Source organism: Myripristis murdjan, chromosome 4 (genome assembly GCF_902150065.1).
Source record: "Myripristis murdjan chromosome 4, fMyrMur1.1, whole genome shotgun sequence".
In the NCBI taxonomy this organism is placed as follows: Eukaryota; Metazoa; Chordata; class Actinopteri; order Holocentriformes; family Holocentridae; genus Myripristis; species Myripristis murdjan.
The window spans coordinates 23,742,696-23,756,456 of record NC_043983.1 but is presented as its reverse complement, the minus strand read 5'-3'; the positions used below and the strand labels follow the sequence as shown (position 1 = coordinate 23,756,456).

Sequence of the window (13,761 nt, the reverse complement as noted above, 5' to 3'; positions counted from 1 at the left end):
TATTCCTCTGTTGTGTTGTTATTCCGTATTTACACGCGTTCGTTATGTGACGGCTCACATCAAGACAACCTTGAAAACGCTGCGATCAAGGCCGATAACTATGGGCTGCAATTACACTTTGAAGACAAAACCACATTAATTAGCAAATAAAATGGAGATGCAACGAATAGCACGCACGCTGCCTCCAAGTTCGCCTGGGTTTATGGGAGAGATAACATTTCATACATATTTCCATCCATAATCCCTCTCTCTTTTCCTCTGATAGCTGTGTTCTGTGAGGTACATAAACAGGAAGCTCGTCTGCATTGATACGGCATGCTTCAGTGTGTGACAGGTCATCTTTGTACTGGTGGAGTGTAACCTCTCAGTTCTTGCTAAACCTTCAGGATGCACGCAGCTCCTCTCCCCTCCATCTGCTGGGCTCTGTGAAGTCTGCACCCGATCACAGGAGCTTTGACTGCAGCTTCTGTCTCTACCACATTGCAGTCATACCTAACCCCTGAGCCAGATCAACACCAGAGAAAAAAAAAAAAAAAAAAAAACAAGACATGAGTGAAAACATCAACATTTTTTCCCCCTTCTTTTTAACTGTTTAATGTGTGCTTTCAGCCCCAAGGTGTGAAATTTCTGCATATTTAGATGTGAAAAGCTCAGGTAGAATTACACTGAAATGTGCATGCTGAAGAAAATAAATTGTCAGGCCAAACAAAAGCGGAAAATTGTGCATGTGATCTAAGAATATCACAGTTCTCAGTGACACGGTGTTTTACTAAAAATGATCTGGAATGAGGGCTTTCTCTCCGTGTGCAACTAAAATTTGTTATTTCCAGACCCTCTCTCATAGCAATAATACCGTTGAGCAAAAGATGATAGCTGCAATATTCTTGTAATTTAAACTCTATTTTTGATAACTTAGGAAATATCCTGCTGTTTTAGATATATTCACTTAACAAAGAGGCTTAAAATATGGGGAAAAAAAGTGTTGTAACGCATCAGAATGACATGTCACATTTACAGTGAGATGTGTACATCTTTTCCATAAATCCAGCAATAAGTGTCTTCATTTCTCACAGAGGAAAAACCTCTTCCATCCTGGTTACCTGCCAGCTACACCTGAAAGTTTGAAAGGGAAGAAAGAAAAATAGAAGACGATATTCTCTTCATGCTAAAAAAAAAAAAGAAAAAATCAGCAAAAAAAAAAAAAAGAGGAAATCCTCGCAGTTAAATAAACAATATCAGCAAAAAGAACAAAAAAAGTTTGCCATTGGTTTAAAGTGCCAGATCAGTATAGAGAGCCACTTTTAGAACAATGGAAATTCAACACGATTATTAAACAGTTTTCTACCAAACAGGCGTGGAGGCATGCGTGTTGAACTAGAGGATCTCTGGGTGCAGCTCCCCTCGCAGACTGATGCATTACTTTTCATCCATCCATCTAATTATTCCCTCAGAAACCTGAAATTTGAAGATACAAAAGACCGTCCCTATCTGTCACTGAGCGCCATTGATCTTATTGAAAGAAAATGTGGGTGTAGAGGAAACCCAATATAACTCATGCCATTAAATTCCACACAGCATTATTCACATACAGAATTGACAGATTTCTGTGAGACGTTTCTTTTAATCTTCAACTGTTGTTGAAGAAAAAGGGAAAAAAAAACCCTACACTCCAGGCATCTCTCCCTTTTCCATATTTGCAGTGAGGTTAACAAAAAAGACTATTGAAGTAGGGAGAAAAAAACATTCCCCCACCTAACTTGTTGATTATTAACAATGGGGATGGGAAGACAGATGTGTTTCCTCTGTATCAGCACTGTTTGAATTGTCAGTCTGAAATCAGCATTGAAGCTTTTATCAAAGCAAAGCAAGCTGATCAATTCCAGATGCTCTCATTGTCCATGCGAGTCAATCTGCAATACCATTTTTTCAATAAATTCTCATGATATTCCCAATTACGGGCTGTGTGTGTCATGGGATGTGTGTGTGTATTTTGCATGTGTGTGATGATAGCAAGCGAGAAATTGTGTGCCTGTGTGTGTGTGTCTGACTGTCTGTGTTTAAGAGAATGGATATTAAGTGTAGTCTCGCTGTGTCTTTCTCTCTCGCACACACACGAACACACACATACAATTCATTAGGCCTATACTGAGCCATGTTAGCATGATCTCTTTGTTTTAAACTAAATCCATTTGGGCCTTTTCGCTCAATTCAACAGGCTATTTCATTCTGTAAACACAACCCAGTTAGACATACACAACATTGTCATTACAAGAATATTACATGAGAGAGAGAGAGAGAGAGAGAGAGAGAGATGCAGGATATTTGGATATTTACCTGCTTTTGATTAGGTTAGCCATAATTATTAACCCTCGTATTATCATTGGGGCCAGTTTCACCCCATTCAATAAGATCTTTTTCTTCATATTTCATGACTGTTCCTAATTTAACGGGGACAAGTGGGTAAACATGAAATAAACACAACTCAATGTGCTGGACACATCACTGTTTCTTTGGGTTCTCTTCTTTTTTTAGCTGTATAAAACATAACAAATATCAATGTCTCACAAATATCCAAGTTATTCTGGATGACACTGAGGAACTATAATCCTCAAACAAACAAACAAACAAACAAACAAAACTTCTCTCTGCTTTAGGACTCCAACCTCTCATAGCCATACCTGTATCAGTGTGAGAACCAGTGATAGTTCATATGACATTCAAAGGGAAAAAAAAATATAATGCTCACAGTAACTTGGACGCACAAGGGAGGGTGAACAGGATAGGCTGTTTTATTTAAAGGACTATTTAGGTAATTTTAGGTATTTTAGGTAGGTCAACAAGACACATAAAGTAGCTGAAACATAAATTTGAGGAATATATATTTTTTTTTATCATAATCATTTGGTTTAAATTACTTGACCCCCCCAAAAATGTTGGTAAATGTAAAAGTAACATGAGAGTTAAAAACAAGTAAGAAGATGTGGGCTTGAGTTGCTCTGTTGAATCTCGCGGTATTTGACAGCTCCCCTCCACTCTTTGACACTTGCCCCTCCCCTCCGCTCCGGGAATGCTGGGTTGTTTACATTACTGGCACACGGGTCAGGAGAGCTGGCGAGGGGGGGCCTAGTGGAGACTCTCTGAAACACGTAGCCTACTCATCCCAGCGCTTTCCACAACACTGCTCCTCTCCACAAAACTTTTACTGCTTAGGCAAGAGTGCCACGCAAGACGAGAGGCCCACGGAGAGCACTTTTTTCTTTTTGGGGGGACCGACCTTGGAAAGAAAGGGAAAGTCAAAGCAAAGACAACCGCCATCACTATCAGGAGAAAGTCTCAACGTGAAGAAGGGAATAGCTTAGCAACAAGAGTCCCACTTCCTGGTAAGAACTCAAGACAGCTTTAGCTTTAGCTTTCAGGCAAATTATGAAATGAACCGCGGCTTGGGCGGCTAGTGACCCCCCACCGCGCCGTCACCCGTGTCATTTTGGCTTTGGCGAAGGAGTGACAAACTGTTAAAGCGCAAAACAATCACGACAATGCAGAGATTTCTTGGCAGCTGGTTGAAAACAAAGTTTCTGCCAAGTTTCGCTCGCTAGCTTAGCCTCCGTGTTAGCCCAGCAGCATACCGGCTAACGTTAACTCCGGCTAACTTTCACCCCAGCACAAATTAGCCGGTGTCATTTTTAATGCAACTTAATAATAACAACACTGTATAATTACACTATTAGAAAACATGTCTATTTTTAGTTTTCTGTGCCTTGTTGCAAAAGCCTGTCAACGGTTGGTGTTGTCAAGCTCGTAGAAAAGTAACACGAGCTAGCTAAAGAAGTTAGTTTGCTAACTTTATTTACTGATGACATGAAGTTAATAAGCAGTGTGGCAGCTGGTGACTGCAATAACACGTTACATTTGCTACTGTGATACTGTTATCATTGGCTATTTCCCCATAATGCGACATCTTGATAGTCGACATACACTGCAAAGATCCTTAATTCTTTGTTTTTTCTGCTAATACCGTTTTTCTATAATGTTACGCTCTTGTGGACGTGTGTATGTCTGTAGGCCTGTGTGTTTGAAGTGTAAGTTACACAGCAATGAAATATATAATTTTTTACACTTCACAGTAAACATCCACTGCAGCCCAGAGTGCCTCAGTCACGACTGGGAAGTGGATTTCCCAACAAACAGGATAGATTTGGGTTAGCTGCCTTAGATGCTGATAATTGCGCTTTATAAGCACTTGTGACCTTGAAGCCTCATTGACTAGTTTCTATTCTCATTTTTCTTTTGGCACAGACATTATCTGATACTTCTTTCAACCATGCAATCAAAGTGGTTATTCTATCCTAGCATTGGGATAACTTTGGCTGAGGTGTTGATTTCAACAGTCTGTTTTCACATCATTTCACAATGTGTGAGTCATTGCATTTGTAAAAGACAAGTAATGTTAGCTGTCAAGAGGACACATCCAAATTAAGGACAGATGTCCTATTGAGAAATGGCTATTCATTTCAGGTTGCTGGAACATTTTTATGGCAATACCTTGAAATTCAAAGCGCACCCCATGGTTATGTCCAGACTTGACTGGACTGCTGTTGCAGTGGCTCATCACATATAGAGTATGATAACAGTAGGTTGTAGTGCTCAGCCTTCCTGGGCCTAAATGTTTTTGGGGCACACATAGGTCGAAAACGGTGATGTCATGCCATGTTGCCGTTGCTGTCGCTGTCTCTCACAGCCAAATATTTCAGGCGTCATTCTATCACATTTGGCTAGACTGCAGAGGGATGATTCAGACGAGAGTGAGTGGGAACCGACATACCTTGTTGACCTAATTATTACTCACTTCTCTGTTGCCACATTCGATCATCGTCAAAGACAACAGGCTTGAGTCTGCCAGCATCATCAGGTGATGGAGATGAACACCGGCTGGCTCTGTGAAGTTGACTATCAAGGAGTGTGTCATGAACCTGATGATCAGCAAATGGCTGCCAAATGTTTGCATCAAACAGGGTTGAGAAGCGTCAATCTCTGTGGTGGTGAGGGATTTCTGCCAGTATGCCTTGCTTTTAATTTTTGCTGATGAGCGGTGTAGTGTTTTTGACAGGCTTTGGCATTTTTTGCCTTGCACTATTGTTTAGTTGCAAAAAAGAGCTATCTATAAAGTGGGTATAGCTGTGGAATTAGGTGTGCTTGGCCTTTTGAATGACAACTTCTTAAAATAGATGCAAGCACATATAATGGGAAAAGTGATGATTTCAATGATGATTTCAGTGTTCCCATTTCATAAGTTATTTTACTTGATGAAATATTGGAGGATGCAATGCTGATGCAACTAGAGTATTTCATGAGAAAAAGGAAGGCACTCGCCACAAAATTTGAAGTAAATATGCAATATACCTCTAAAGTTTTTAAATTAGGCTTTTGCTTATATAATATGGATTAAATGAAGGTTTAATCCCCTACATCTCTTCTGTCAGTGCAGCTGTATTAATGGTAATCTGACTTTCTTGTACAAAGGCATTCAGTAATAATACCGGTAACCTCAGTCATTGGTGTGGAGATTTTGGCTGCACCCAAATTGTGCAAGCTGTGATTTAGCGCAGTGGAATTTACAAAATCCCTCTATCCTGTGAGAGTTTCCTGTTTTAGCCCTGGAGCTGGCCGCTATACTGGATTAGAGATCAGATGAGACATTTGTCATCTGACCACTTTAACAGTCATCTTGCCTTGGGGTTTTCACAAAGAACAAAAAATGTTGACTCCGTTTTTTTCACTCACAAAGCATATTTGACGGAAGATGCTCCCTGAGGGCATTTTTGAGCTACATTAAACACTGTCTTTTGCATGATGTCAAAGATCTTGGCCTAGTATTCTACAGAAATGGTGCAGACAAAGGTAGCAGATAAGCAGATGCTTAGGATGCAGGCTCAGTGAGTGTTAATGTGTTTCAATAACATGTTAGATTACCAAAATAAGAAAAAACAAAATACAGGTTAGATGACTACCCAAGAAATATTCAGAATCAAGTTTTTCTTTCTAGGCTCAATTTTGTTTAGAGTTTACAGTAAGGTCTTTGGCAATGAGAGTGGGCTGTCTAAGCTCCCTCTTATAATCCCCTTAAACAGCCAGCCTGTCAGTATTTTTTCATATCCACCTCCTTTCTATTTTATGAAGGGTCACTCATGTTTCAAGGATTCAAATATCCGTGGACGATGCCTTGCGGCTTCCTATGTCACGTGAAAGTTCTCAATTTCACTGAGGCATTGATCCTTTTCCTCATCGGGCTCTGCTGTGCTCTGAGGGGAAACAGACTACAAAGACATGCAAACACAAAAATTACTGACCTGCAACTCCTTTTCAAGTTTATCAAGTGCTTTAGGTGCTCCTGGGTCAGCTTATGCCATGCCACACAATATCAGCTGTTTACTTCACTGTGAAGGCTGTTGGAAAAAAGGTTCTATTCATTTTTCTTTTTTTCCCCGACCATAGTCTTGTTTTATGCTACCCCATGTGTGAAATACTAGTGCATATCAAGCAGCTCTAATTATTTGTAATGATTTTTTGAGTAATAAAGCAATTGGAGTAATCACATTATTGATGAAAATATTTAAATACACGAATAAGAGAGAATGCGGGTTTTTTTTAAATTTTTTTTTTTTTTTTTACAGAAAAATTTGTTTTTTAGTCTCTACGCCTGGGCTTAATTAAGATTATGTGAAGACAAAGTGAGAATTTATTATGCAGTGATAAATGGATCAACAGCTTCATTAGTTCTGTATTTCCAAATACACATTTGCTTAAGGCTAGGTCTACCTACACAATACTTTTTTTTTTTAATGCAAACAAATGTCTGAAATTTCTAGATATAAGCATTTTCTTATGATGTTGACAGGAATAGTGTTGTATGATACTAAATTAGCTGGAGTCATGAGACTTCAGTTGACTTGAGAATCTTTGTAATAAGGGTGTTATGCTTACTGTCTCATTTTAGTACGCAGATAATATACTGATAATTTTCATGCCCTCGTATTTGAGACTCAATATTTCACCAAATTTTACTGTCAGTGGTTGATGGCCCAGATAAAGAGCAACTTATTTTATTCTGTGCCTCCAAGATTACAGTCTGTGCTGTCAGTTTTGCTGTTGAAGCTATTTGTGGGCTGAGTGCACATATATATTGCCTAATACCTATACTGCGTAACTTTATACTGCATGTTTAAGGGGAAACCCCTGTATGCGTTCTGCAGGCCTACCATCTGAACAACTTTACCAGAGCCATGTTGGCACATTGCGAACTGTGCTAGAAAGATGGCTCTCAAGCAGTAACTGCCTTTTTATTGGAGATCACGTAGTCCCCTCTCTATCTCTTTTGATTATCTGAACACAAATATGCAAAGCCCTTGAGATACAAATTCACTTTCACAGAATAATTACAAGATGCTATATGCCACTGTAAACACCACATCAGTGACAGCGACAGTATGCATTTGTCATGAGATGAGACAAAAGCAGAATGAATTTGCACTCATGAAGAGGAAGAGAGGGAAAGAAATCTTGGTGTTGCTTGCTGACTGTGCTATAGGCGTTTGTTCCAACTTCACCACAAATGAGTCTTAATGTTTCACACGGGATTTGCTGCAGAAGAGAGCAGATTTGTGAGAGCATCTTGTTTTGACAGACTCTGTCTGTCTGAATGTTTAGCCCTCCCCCTTTTTAGTGTGAAAAGCCAGGGACATCTCTCTCTCTTTTTCTGTCTCTCTGTTGCTCTCTTTATCCTGCTCTGTTACTATTTCTTCCTTTCTTTTGCTTGGTTTTCTCCTTCTCAACTTGTTTGGCTGTGACTTCTTTGGGTAAGAGGGACATCTCTCCTCTCCCCCTCTCCTCCTCCTCCCTCAGTATTTGTACCCTGATTCACAGCAGACTGCCATGGCCTCCCTGGTCTCTTGGTTTGGCCTGCAGCTTTGAGGTTGTGGTCAAGGCCTGGGGGCATGTAGAAGGAAGAGGAGTCATGATGAGAAGCTCCTGCTGCCCAGCCTGCCCCTGAGCCCCCTTGTCCCCCGCCCCTTCCATGCCACCCATCTTACTCCTTTTCAGTTTCCAGTACTGCCTTCCCTCTCCATTTCTGTATTTCCTCTTTCTCCCCACCCCTTCCCCCTTTTCTTCTTTCGTTTTCCCACCCCCAGTCTCTGTGCCTCCCTGTCCAGTCACCTCCCCCCTTCTTGCCTCTCCTTTTCTCTCCTGGGGGTGCTCTCTACCCAGGGCCTCCCCTCAGCCTTCTCTTGCTTGCCCAGCCTGGCCCACTGTCAATGGGAGGCAAGCAGCCCGACTCCCTGGGAGCAGCAGGAAGCAGTAGCAGCAGGGGTTAGGCCTGCATGGCGCTGCCGGCTGGTTCTGTCAGAAGTCCTGCCAAGCCGGGGACGAGAGACCTTTGCCAGTGCGGTATTGGGGCACTGAATAAAAATATTTTACAGATGTCTGAAGGCAGGCATCAGGAATCAGCAGCAGCAGCTTACTCAGGCCCAGAGATGTCTTTAAAGTGCAGACTGTTGTGTATGTGTGTGTGTGTGTGTGTGTGTGTGTGCTTTGCAGGAGTATTTAGGATGAGGAAGAAGTAGATGAATTGAAGAACAAACAGGGTTTAATACAGTGGCGGTCTGGGGTTTAGGGATTTGAGGAAGTGGGTGTTTGATGGGTGAAAGGGTGGAGGGAGGTGAGCTGAGTTTGGATTGGCTGCTACTGTAAGAGGAGCGATTGAGTTGGTTGGGGCTGAGGCTGAAGAGGGGGAGAACCCTGTGTTACCATACCGCGAGTGCCTGGCCGGGCATCCTGCCAGCTCTGCCTTGACAGTTTAACAGTGAATATTTAACTTTGCGCCACGCTGCGGAGGTTGGCTGTAAACAGCAGTCAACAAGCAGCATAGCAGCAAAAGCCTGCTTGACGTTGGGCCTTAGTTGTGAAGCCCACCTAAAAACAACGCACAAACAGGCAGCTCATCTTGAAGTTCTGGTTTTAGAAGAAGGCAGATGGCATGGGCTGGTGGTGTCGCAGTGTAAAAAAACACCAGGATCCCCTGATGAAAGCACCTCCCGCTTGCTTTGAACAGTAAGTCTGTCATGGTTGGTGTCTGCTGTGTGGCTCCGGGTCAAACTGTGGTACGCAACTCCTGGAATTTGCGCTTTTTAAGTTTTTCATGTTCAAATCGACTGAGGGAAAAAACAGAGAGGGGGGGGAAACAGGAAGTCTCATTAATATTAATATTCTAATGTGAGAAAGCAGGGAAGACCTCTCTGGTTTAGCTGTATCCAACCCTTGTTGTGGAGCTGCTCTCTCTCTCTCTCTCTCTCTCTCTCTCTCTCTTCCTTTCTGTCTCCCTGCAGCTTCAGCAACTGCCACTTTCATTTTCTGAGTTACCAGATCTTTGCCGATATAGATAAGCCTTTTCTCAGATTTCTATAAGGTCTTTTGGATTAAATTGACTTGTGAGCATAAACAGTTTTGGTATTACACATTAGCAAATGATTTTACTTTTAGTATCTACTACAGCAGAATTTGTGCTAAGCTGCAACTTTGCATGCATGACCCAAATGTCAAGTGAAATATGCCTCTCAAAATCATGAGTGACCGTTTTTTTTTTACAATTTGCGTTGACCATCGCTGGAGTTAATGAGTCATTTTCTCTTTTTCCAAGAGCAATGCATTTAAAATCAGGCACATGTGTGTGACACATTTGTCACAGTCTCCCAGTTGTACTTCTTCATTTTTTTTGTCACATCAATGCTGGTGGCAAAACCCAACCAAATCGCCAAACTGTTAATTCATCAATTTTGTTGAGAAACATTTTAAAGAATAAATGAATGATTCAATTTATCAAAGAGGAGATGCAGGTAAATTGTTAAATGCTAACAAACCAAAGTCTGTTGTGTTAGGAGAATTTGTGCTCAACTGCCTAATGCAGCAGTACCTTTTTGACAGCACGACATCGATTGCAGTAAACAATGTTCATTACTGTCTATGAAGCAATTTTCATATTTTTGATTTCTGCACTCAAGTTATTGAAATGCTTGGTTCTGGTATTGCAGTCAAAGCCAAATTTAAAATCTTGAAATGCTGCAATGTGAAATATAAAAATATTTAATTTTGAAATCACAACCCATTGTAATAAATATCAGCCCAGTTGTTTCTCTACGAATAAATAAGTTAGGAAAAAAACACTGTAGGCGTCAAAGAAATCTTGATGATTAGGTCATGGCTGGTGTATTATTTTGTGCCCTAGTGATACTGTTAGCTTACATGAGGGGTGTGGGGTTGAGTGAGCAATTCATTGTTCTACACATAGACATGGTTCTACACATAGAAAGCTAGAATGCTGGATGGCAGTGTCAAGCTTTATTTACTAATGTGCTAATAAAGTAAGGATAAACAAATAAACAGTCTTGTGTACATTCTCTGAATGAAAATGCACACTATGAAAAACGTTTGGTGGTGTCTAAATCAATGTTTTGGGATATTTTTCATCATTAATTTAGTGACATCTATTATAATTTGGGGATGAAGTGTTGTTCAACAGCAACAAATGTATATATCAGCCTCCTCAGCCATTCTTTCTTCAGCCTGCTACATGTTGTTTTCAGTATCAGCAGAAATCAACTGTAAAGACATAGGAGGAAATATGAAGTGGCCTGAGCAGATTAATCACAACCCATCGTTTCTATTTATTTATTTATTTGTTTATTTTTGTTACCCTGCGCCAGAGATATTATGATTACATTTGAATCACAACCAACAAGATGACAAAAACAATATTTTTCACACACTGACACTTATACGCATGTGCCATCCACATAGCAAGATTATGACATTACGTGTTGCAGCAGCCTGTGTTATTGCCAGCAGTCATATCAAGCATGTGGTGAAGATATAGAGATCGTTTTTCAAAGGCACACAGTTATGGTTGTATTTTCGGACAGTCTTGTCTGGGTTTGCAGCGTTGTTGTGCATTGAATTTGTTGTAAATATCAAAGTTGTGCATCACATAGGTGGGTCGGGACGGAGCCCTTTTTTTTTTTTTTTTAACCTGCTATACCAGCTGTGTCTGTGTTTAGTGTGGGCTGTGCACCGGCCGTGTTTTTCCCTGTTAGAGGGCTGCATAGCCACATGTCGTGTGTGTGGCCTCCGTGATCAGTGTAGTAGCTTCCTGCCGCAGCAGAGTTGTGCCACATCTCTGCCTGGTGTATTTCAGCTGTTACATTGATGTGCTGCCATTTTTAGTGTTTTGGAATCTCTAGCTAATTGTAATTGATGAAGTGTCCATCTCCTTTAATAATCCTAAGTATCTCTGCCGCTGCACATTCTCATTTTGATATAACTGTGGTGACATTTTAATATTGAATCACAAAGTATTTCTAACAAGGGTAATTAGTTAACCATTTTTAGTTGGAAGCTGAAGCATTTTGACTAATGGTTTATTTCCATACCTTCCTACAGAGGAGGGAAACATGAATTAACTATTCCATTTCTAAAGCAGACTTTTGACCTGTCTTAGGAAATAGCTAGCTCATGGTGGATAGTGAAGATTGTATTGATGCTACTCAAACGACAGAAAATTCATATATACTGTATTTGTTAATGGTGGCTTTGGAAATTGTTTAAATAAATTATTAGTTAAACCTGGGTTAAATGCTTCTTTAACATAAGTGTTAATTCAGCTCATTGACTCATTTTGGAAGTATTTGTTAAGAAGGGCATAATAACAGCTTTAAAATGGAGAGGCTGTCTGTAGTAGCACTGCCTGGATGCCTCTAATGAGGGAAATGGAGATAGAGAGAGAAAGTAGGGACAGGAAAGAATAATGGATACAGGTAGTTTTATGATGGTGAGAGTTGAATTGATGGCTGTGATGACAGGATTAAAACAGATTAACTAGAGGTGCACTGCACTATGCACAATTGCCATGTACCTTGAAGTGAGGATCCTTTAGACTTACCTGAGAAAAACTGTGGAGTAACTATGCAATTTTATGATTGAGTCTTCATGGTTCTCATTGACAGGCCAACTCACTAATTGATTATGTCCTTATTCTATATTTTTGTCTACTGAGTCTTAAGGTGGCCTCACTTCACTAGAATTTTGCACAGTGCACCTTAAGATTACACTGAGTACTGTGCGGTAGAGAAGGAGTGAATATTCACAGAGGTGTGATCTTTGATTATTTATTGCTTTTCTGGGCTCTGTTCCCATCCCTGAATATTCCTCAGTGATCTTTTTGGCTACTCTTTGTAGTTGTGCTAGTAAAAAATGTTTTGGTGCCACTTAACTTCTTATGGTGCTCATGGGAGTGTGAGATGGAGCAGACTGGGACGGCTTGGAGGAGAAGAGCCACAGCTTGGTTTCCACTAAAGGGCCAAGAGTTTTTAGCCAGGGATTCCTCATTATCCACAGTATGGTTCTGAATTCACTCCAAAACAAAGCCCATGCATTTCTTTTTTTTGCATCTTTGGTCCAGCAAAGATTAATCTCCTACTGGGCATTAGTTTCAAATAAACAAATAGTTTGTTTGATGTTAAGTTGAAGACATTTGGATCTGGCCATGGCCCTCTTAAGCCCCAATTGGCCCCACTGTAGAAACGTGGCTAATTTGTGGAGTTTTACAGATGTTGGGTGAATCGAGGGCAGAGAGTCCAGCCTCTGTGTGAGGGGTGGTGGAACAGGACTGACATCTCTCCTGAGCTGAAAAGGGAAATCCCTGCAGGCACAGAGTGGAGAGGGGAGGAGGGATAGGGGAGGAGGGCGAGAATGGAGAGAGGTGCGACCCCTTAGGGGTAGTGTTATCCTCTGATCGTCAGCTCCTTACACACGCACACACACACACACAAGCACACACGCATGCACTGTTGGAGTGCTGGATGATGCACTCATGCAAAGAGGGATGAGTGCCTGAGGAATAAAAATAAACAACTTCCCGTGTGTGTCTGTGTGTGAGCGTGTGCACACGCGCACAAGAGTGTGTGTGTGTGTCTGTGTTTATGCATGTGTTGCTCACTTATGTCTGTTTATGTTTCTATAATAATCTGTGTCTACAGTGCTCTTACCTAGAGCAACTTTGGCTAAGTGAAACAGTAGCATAAGTTTCAATTCCTGTATCACCAGTGCTCCAAACATTTAATAGTAAGGAATATAAGCACACATACAGTAAAAACAACAAATATGCAGGTGTCTCTAGAATTCTGACGTGTAAAAGATAAGTTGTAGTTAAAGAACAAGAGCCAGCAGAGTTTCTTTTTTTTCAAGTACCCATTTCAAAAACATTGACTGGCTTTTAGATAATCACATTTTCCTGTTTTATTGTCAGTCCAACTTTTTCACAAAAGTAGGCTACATCTGCTTTTGAAGATGGAGCCATATGTTTCGAAATAAAGAACAATGTACGTCTGCCTCCACCTTGATTATTAATCACAGTTTCTGTTTTTCACATTCCAATTTCCGGAGAATTAAAACAACAATAAAACCTACAGTCTGCATGAAAAAAAAGCTCAAAACGTGCCACTTAAACTTCTGATAAGTTTGGCTATGCCTTGCATACATGCACTAACTAAATCAAAGGGATACTTTGTGCCTTTTGCGTTAAACCAGGATCGATAACATCTGAAGTATTCACATCAACTGAAACAGTATTTTAGGACTTTATTTAGTGAGGAGTCATTCTCTCTGGCATTGTGACAGCATGGGTGGATACACACACGCGCAACAGCAATATATTTG

At 40.7% G+C, this 13,761-nt stretch overlaps 1 protein-coding gene across 2 annotated transcripts in view; it reads left to right on the top strand.

The window, feature by feature from the left end:
- The first annotated feature begins 3,104 nt into the window (after positions 1 to 3,104).
- Positions 3,105 to 13,761, top strand: part of nek7 (NIMA-related kinase 7) — a 70,113-nt gene continuing 59,456 nt past the window's right edge. For both annotated transcript variants that reach the window (XM_030049116.1, XM_030049115.1), the window contains exon 1: positions 3,105 to 3,380. The gene's annotated coding sequence lies outside the window, so the exon portion shown is untranslated. The remainder of the gene's footprint in view (positions 3,381 to 13,761) is intronic.